Source organism: Equus asinus, chromosome 16 (assembly GCF_041296235.1).
Source record: "Equus asinus isolate D_3611 breed Donkey chromosome 16, EquAss-T2T_v2, whole genome shotgun sequence".
Taxonomy (NCBI): Eukaryota; Metazoa; Chordata; class Mammalia; order Perissodactyla; family Equidae; genus Equus; species Equus asinus.
Window position 1 is genome coordinate 42,236,732 of NC_091805.1, and position 7,343 is coordinate 42,244,074.

Below are 7,343 nucleotides of genomic sequence, written 5' to 3' on the forward strand. Positions count from 1 at the left end.
TGCGACCCTCCCAAGGGCAGTTGGCGGCTTGATGAGGCCCTAAATAGAAGTGCTTATCTCAAAGGACAGAACTGCTAGAAAGGGCTTGTCTGACATCATGGAGGGACGCGTTGCACAGAGTCTACCCTGACTTTGCCAAAACTTCAGAGAGGTTTGATCTCCTGGGCTTGGGGCTTCAGGACCTTGGGAGGCTAATTCAGAGGTGCTTGGAGCCCTAAATTCCCAGCACTGATGGATGATGGCCTTGAGATTTGGGATGGGGGTGGGGATGCTGAGCTGTGGTCAGAGTCAGGTGTCTGGGATGTGACAGGATGCACACCTTCCCTGCTTAAAGCGCTGCTGGCTAGCCTCAAAACTGGGTGTCACCCCTTCTAAACTCTCTCCTAAACTTCCACGGACTACTCCCCCCGTCTGGATGTGGACTTGGCTCAGATTCTGTGCATGGGGAGCCGCTGCAAAGAGCAGGGGGTTTGTACATGCAGGAGGCCCTGGTGGAGGCCCTGGTGGAGGCCAGAGATGGAGCCTGAGAGGGGGCGGGCAGGCACACAGACAGCCTCTGTTGGCCTGGGAGATGGGAGAACAGTGGCCAGCACAAACACTGTTGTTTGCAAATAAACGATCTCAAGCTGGGAGGAATAGCTCATCTTTGTCCTGGTTGACGCTGACGTGGCTCCTGCAGCCCCCCACCCCCTGCCCAGCTAGGGTTCTTCTTTCCTTGCCTACCGCAGCCTTGGAACTGGGATAGTGGAGATGGGGTGTGGTGAAGCCCAGGCCTGAGGCACCTGGGCCCCAGACTTGAGGATGTGGTGCTGGCCCCAGTGGCCTCTGAGGTGTAAACCCTTGCACCTAGTGATCATGGGAAGTTGTGCTTAAGATCACAAGCCCCATGCCCGTCCCAGTTGGCCTGGGCCTCTGCCTCCACCTCAGTGAGTTCTCAAAGCCCTTCTTCTCCCTGTCTAGCAACTGGGTTGCAACTCTGTGCCATGCACTATCAGAATCCTAGAATATAAGAGAGCCTTGGTGTGTGGATAAAGAACCCGAATCCAGAGAGGTTAGGTGACTTGCCCAAAGTCTCACAGCTGGTGAGTAGCTGAACTGGCTGGCTCTCCATGCTCTTGGGAGAATCCCTTTTCCATCTTTTATAGGGATCCCTCCCGGACTCCAGCCCACCCAGGAGAGCCCAGGCTGGGCTGAGACTAGTGCTCTCTGCACACATTTGGTGCTTATCAAGCAAGTGTTGCCTCGCAGGGTTTCGCAATGAGCCTTGTGTTCTGGTTACCCCAATGGACTTGGAGCTGCAGGAGGGCAGGGGCCCTCCTAGCCTAGGTCACTGCCCCACCTATGCCCAGAGTCAGGGCCCAGCAAATCCAAGCTCTGTGAGAGAGGGGATGCATCAAGACCTGGAGAAGAAACAGGCTCAGGACGTCTCGGGCTTTCTCCCCAGGAGAAGGCAGAGCCATGAGTTGGGCAGGAAGGCGGGGAGATGTTTGTAGGAACGGAACTTAGTAAAACAGGGAGGCGGTCACGTTCATTCAGATCAGTCTTAGAGCAGGCCCTGCTCACAGAGCCAGCTGAAATACTCAGAACTGAGGGCCAGTGACGTCTCCCCAGAGAGACCGAAGGATGAGGGCCAACCGGAGCCAGCAGTGACAGGATCATGCCCGGAGGACATTGAACTGGCAGAGGGTGGCACAGACAGGTTTGCGGGCCCACAGGGAGCAGGCAGCTGGGACTTTTCTGGGAGGCCTTCCTTCTAGGATTAATTAACCCCTGCTCCTCCCCACTCAGCCAGTCCATCAGCCCAGTAACTGGTGTGTATCCAGCCTTCCCAGGAGCCTGGGAGGAGCAGGGCAGACACCAGAAATAGAAGCCAGTGTCTGCCTCTGAGGGGCCTGTGAAAGCGTAGGGGAGAGTAAACAAGCCCGCACTCATCAGACTGTGGTTAAGAATGGTTCAATAGCAAACCGTGGGTGACCAAACGCAATAGGAGGCCGGCTGGGGTGCTGAAGAATCCCATCCACTGCCTAAACATCAGGCGTCTGGTGTTTTATTTCCTTTCTTTCCATCTGCCACCCCACCCTCCACACACACACACACATGCACACATGCACACACATACACAGCATGTGGCCCTACATAACAGGGCCAGCAGCAGAGGCCAGAGAATAACTTCCCGTAAATCATGACTTTATGAGGCCTCAGCGATGTCTCAGATCCAATCCTGAATTTACTGCTCTTGGGGCGCTCACACTGCCGCCCAACAACCCCAGGGCACCCCCAACATCTCAAATTTATGGACTGATGGACTGATTAACAGCGTGGGGCAGCCAGCACACATGGGTTGGGGAAAGATGGTGTGCAGGCAGGGAAAAACGGACAGCCACTTGGCAAAGAGCAAACGGCCTCATGTATGAGGACTTGTTCTCCAGTGAGATCTCCCAGAGCAGATTCTTTATTTCCCACTTCTGAGCCTTCACCCTTGGCCCACAGCTGGAACTTCCCCGCCTCCTCTCGCCCAACAAGTCCCTCCCCTATTTTGAAACCGACTTCTAGGGAACTGGTTTCTAAGTCTCACCTCTGACTAAGCCCATCAGGATGCCCCCTCTCTGTGTATTCAGCTCAGGCACCAACTGTCAGTCATGTGGGCCAGGATCTGACTCTCTGGTCTTTCTTGTGTATAACAAGTCTCCCCTCAGAGAACTCCCCCAAGCACCTGCTCCATGCCCAGCTCTGGGCTGTGTCAGATGGAGACTGAGTGATGCAAGACAGGCCCTGCCGTCCAGAAGCTCACCGTCTCCTGAGGGAGAGAACATAGAAACCCACCAGAATGAACTTAACCTCGCAAGACAGCCTGGGTTTGATGTCAAATGAGCAGAAGAGTCATTATCTTTGTTTTGTTTTGTTTTGTTTTTATTTATTTTTTGTTTGTAGTAGATCTGTGTGCCATCTCTAAAAACTAGAAATAAACCAAGTGTCCCTCAAAAGTCATTACCTCTAAAAAGCATGGAAGAGGAAGAGGATGCTGAGGGCTGGAAGATACCCCAGCTCCTTGAAGAATATGGGTCTGAAAAGAATTTGGACAGATAGAGAAGAAGGGAAGGAAATCCAGGAAGGGGGATTGCTTGAGTCAAAGGGTGGAAGGCTGAAAGGGCATAGATCGAGTCTGGCAAATATACGGCAAATACCTGGCACCACTCTTCCCTCCCCTGTCCAAGGAGGACATTGGTCCTTGATTGTAGCGCTGTTTCCCACTGACTTGGAATGCAGACTCCTCAATGCAGCCATCACCAACTGGCTAAAGGTGACAATGGGAATAAGTCTGCTGGCCCTTTCTGGCCTAGAGTGTTCAGAGGCCTAAGGAAATGGATCAGGCTGGAGCAGAAGACTTGTGTGTGGAAGAGAGAGGAGGAAAGGCCAAGTCATGGAGTTGTAGGATGGCAGAGCTGGAATGGACCCTAGGATCTAGTTCCCTCCATTTTTACTTAAGGAGCCTAAGGCTAGAGAAAAAAGGACATGCTCAAGATTTGTGGGCATTTCTCTAAGGCTAGAGAAAAAAGGACATGCTCAAGATTTGTGGGCATTATTGGAAGAGGTGCTGGAGGTCAAGCCTCTTGACCGTTGGGCCACAGCTCGGCCCAGATGTTCACAAGGGCCTTGAGTGCTCAGCTGAGTTTCTCCTTAATCCTCTGCAATCTGGAGTCTAACACAGGAGCCTAAGGCAAAGGTCTTCTGAGCTCATTCTTTACTACAGCTTCTCTCCTCCTTGTCCAAACTCCCATTCCTTGTATGCTGGAAGCCCATGGTGGGGCAGTGTTGGGGAGATGGGCATGCTCAGGTTCAGTGGGCCCTCTGGGGCAGAGAGACCAGTGGACTCCCTCTCACCTCTCTCCTCTCAAAGGAAGGCACTTTCTCTCCCTGGAGCCTGCCTGAGGGAGTGAAGCACCAATGAAGGATTTCGCTCCCAGCTCCCAGGCCACAGGGAGCCACTGAAGCCTTTTGAGCATGGGAGTGTATCATAAAAGTGTCATTTACAAAATATTATTATGAAAGATTAAGCTGTCCTGTGCCCTCCTTGGAGAGAATGCCTCCCATTGGAACATTCCTGAATGAGTCTGAAGTCCTGTGGAATGGGGGTCCCTTGGACCTGAAGCTCCAACGGACAGAGTACCCACTGAAGATGGGGGGGACACTTGGAGGGGGGGTCTGCACATCTGTATTGGGGTAGAGAGAAGGAGGCCTTACTCTCAGGAACAAAGCCATGAGGTTAAGGACCGTGGAGGCTCCCAGGAGGGATCAGGAGCAGAGACCAGGAACCACTCTCAGCTGCAGGGACTTTGCGTAGTTTGTACAGGCCTCATAACTCCCAACCTGGGAAGACTGGTTGCTTGTTTGGCTGTTTGCTTCCCTGAATTAGACATGCGTAAGGAAGTATGTTGTAGGCTTGTCTTTGTGGGGCAGAATGAAGTCTAGAATTAGGGAGACTGTGGCCATATCTGCAGGCAGGTTCTGGAGACTGGAGAAGGGGGAGGTGGGAGGCAAACTCCAGGCAAAAGAATGGGTGGTGGCAAGGAGGGGCGCAGAGATAAAGGGGGTCAGCCAGGAAGCCCCTGGCCTGAGAAGCGGCAGAGCTGAGCAGCAGGGCCTAGACACCTCCACTAGGCCATTAGCCTCTGAAAAGTGGGGACCATCCCCTCACCTTCCTGGGCACACTGTCCCAGCTCTGGAGACTGGGCCTCGCTTGACTAGGGCTGACTTTCTCCCTCTTCCTGACCACTCCCCAAATCATAAGCTGTTCTCCCACTTATGGAAATGGACGAGGTGGGGGGGCAGCATTCTCCCTGCCCATGGAAGGGCCATCAGAGTGAAGGTGGAGGGGTCTGGAACCAGAAGCTAGTTTTCCTCTTCAAAGGTCACCGCTGACGTCCTATTTTCCATCCTCAGCTTCCACTTCTCAGAGGTCACCCTCTCGGGGCAGCTGACTCTTGCTCAACCTTTGCTTCTTTAAATGTTATTCCCTCGGCTTCCGGCCTGTGCACCTTCACCGTTCTCCCTCTACAGCCCTAGTTCCTCTTTTCCACTTCCCGTTTAGTCTACTCATCTTCCTGAATCCCTTAAACCAGGTGTCCCCCAAATTCTGTTCACCTCTTCTCCATGGACATCCCCATGGTCTCCCTGGGGGCGCTCACCGCTTGTGCTGCTTTGGTGGTCACTTGCTTGATGGTGACTCTGCAGCCCTAATTGTTCCTTCTATTCTAGGCCCTGATTTGCAAGAGCCTGCTAGGCAGGTGCACTTGGAAGCTCTCCACAATCCCCAAGCTCAACACATCCTTTGTTGGAGGTCTTCCATGGGACTTGGGAAAGCCACTCAGGAGGCTACACTTCAGGAGCTGGGCCTGGAGACAAGGCTGCCCTGGTTGCCGGGTCTGTGCCTCAATTCACCAGCATCAGGCCCGCCATCATTCTGCAAGAGGCTGCCTGCCCTCCCTCTTGTCTCTGGCCACTCTGTGTTCTGCTTTCCCCTCTGGACACACAGGATTGAGACAAGCCTGGCCGGGTGCTGAGTTACTGATGTTGAACCTGGAGGACTGAGACATCCCACTGGGGGACATAGTGGTGGGTCAATTCTAAATCCATCTGCAAAACATTCCAGTTCTGGGGAGCACTGTGTGCTGAGAGCTCACAGGAAATAAGAGGAGACCACCTAGGCTGAAAGGGGAGAAAAGTTGCTCTTTCGTTCATGCCTGAAATATTACTTAAGCTCCTTCTCTGGGTCGGGGACTGTGTTAGGGGCTCGGGATACAGTGGAGAAGACAGATGATGTGTTGCTCTGGGGGAGCTTACAGTCTAACAGGGCACAGAGCAGGTGATTAGAGAGTGACACTTGCTCCAAAAGAGAAGCACGGGCTTGAGGAGAGCGAAGGACAGGGGCTGACACCTACGGGATTATTAAGAGCTAAGAGGGAAAGAGGGAGGGAGGGAAGATCGTTCCAGGCAGAGGGTGAGAAGGCCCAACAAAAGAATGAGCTCACCACTTCTGAAGACCTGAAAGAAACTCAGAGTGGCTGTGGGTGTTGAGAAAGGGACCCAGAAACAGGAGGGAGAAAGAAGTAAAGGCCGCGTCATGGGAGGCTGTGGCAAGGATTTCAGACTTTAGAATTGAAACCAGTGAGAACCATGATAAAATGTGCATTTAAATAAGATGTTTTGGACTACTAGTGGCAATCACATACCAGAGACTAGAGAGGAAACTGTGATGGGTAAAGATGGTGGTGACCAGGACTAGGGCAATGGCTATGGCTGGAGAAGAGTGGTTAGATTTTAGGGGGAGCAAAAGAAGGACAGAGGAGTCAAGGACATCTTTGCTTTTTCACCTGTATATCCCAGCGTACGGTTAAGTGTGTCCCCTGGGAAGTTCGGTTGTGGATACATTGAGTGGAGATTCCTGTGAGGCCTCAGATAAAGACGTCAAGTCATGCAGTGTTTCCAGATAAAATAAAGATGCCCAGCTAATTTGAATTTCAGATAAACCACAAATAACTTCTGAGTATAAATTTGTCCTAAATAGTACATGGGACATACTCATACTAAAAATTTTTTCATTGTTTATCTGAAATTGTTGTTATGGTGGTGAGTGGGAGGAGGGGAGGTGGTGGTGGCTGAAACTGGGAGGGGACTGTTAAATTTCCATAGTAGAAAGAGATTTTGTATAAGCTTTAACCAAAATGGATTCCTCGGGTCCTCCTAGGCTGAAGGCACCCATAGCCTGCCATCAATATGCACCAGAATGAGAAAATCTAAGATTCCTTCTCTTCTCAGGGTGACTCCAGGATCCCAAGGAAGTAGTGTGCTGGTGACAATCCAGACAGTATGCCTCATCTTCTTCCCCCAACCCCCAGAGCCTGCCCCTTCTCTTATGTTCTTTCAACCACTCTGGCTAGAAAATTTAGTCTCACTTTCCGTATCCAATTGGTCACTAACTCCGCCTCTTTCAATTCCCTCTGCCCCTGTTCTGATTCATATCATTGTCATCTGTCTCCTAACATTACAATTGTTTCCTAAATGATTTCTCTGCTTCTCTCTCCCCCTACTTTCCCCAGTTTCTCCCCCTTCCCAAGAAGCCAAGGCCAGGGAGAGGACACTCCTAGCAGTGCATTCTCCAAATAGCCCCTTCACATAGCCATCTGTATAATCTTCCTAAAATGCTGCTCAATTTACATGACTCTTGTCCTCAAAAATTCTCACGGAATCTCTGTGTCTACAGAACAAAGATCAAACTCCTTAGCTTGCTATTCAAGACTCCTCTTGACCTCACCCTGTGTCCCTTGCCACCCACATCTTCTACT

General features: G+C 51.7%; 1 long non-coding RNA gene and 1 pseudogene across 2 annotated transcripts in view; one reads left to right on the forward strand and one right to left on the reverse strand.

Annotated features, from left to right (window-relative positions):
- The window catches only part of LOC123277542 (L-lactate dehydrogenase B chain pseudogene), a 134,754-nt pseudogene that overhangs the window by 65,875 nt on the left and 61,536 nt on the right, over positions 1–7,343 (reverse strand).
- Positions 1–7,343, forward strand: part of LOC139040400 (uncharacterized) — a 32,972-nt gene that overhangs the window by 14,088 nt on the left and 11,541 nt on the right. For both annotated transcript variants that reach the window (XR_011494890.1, XR_011494891.1), the window contains one exon: positions 5,257–5,613. This is a non-coding gene — a long non-coding RNA (uncharacterized lncRNA). The remainder of the gene's footprint in view (positions 1–5,256; positions 5,614–7,343) is intronic.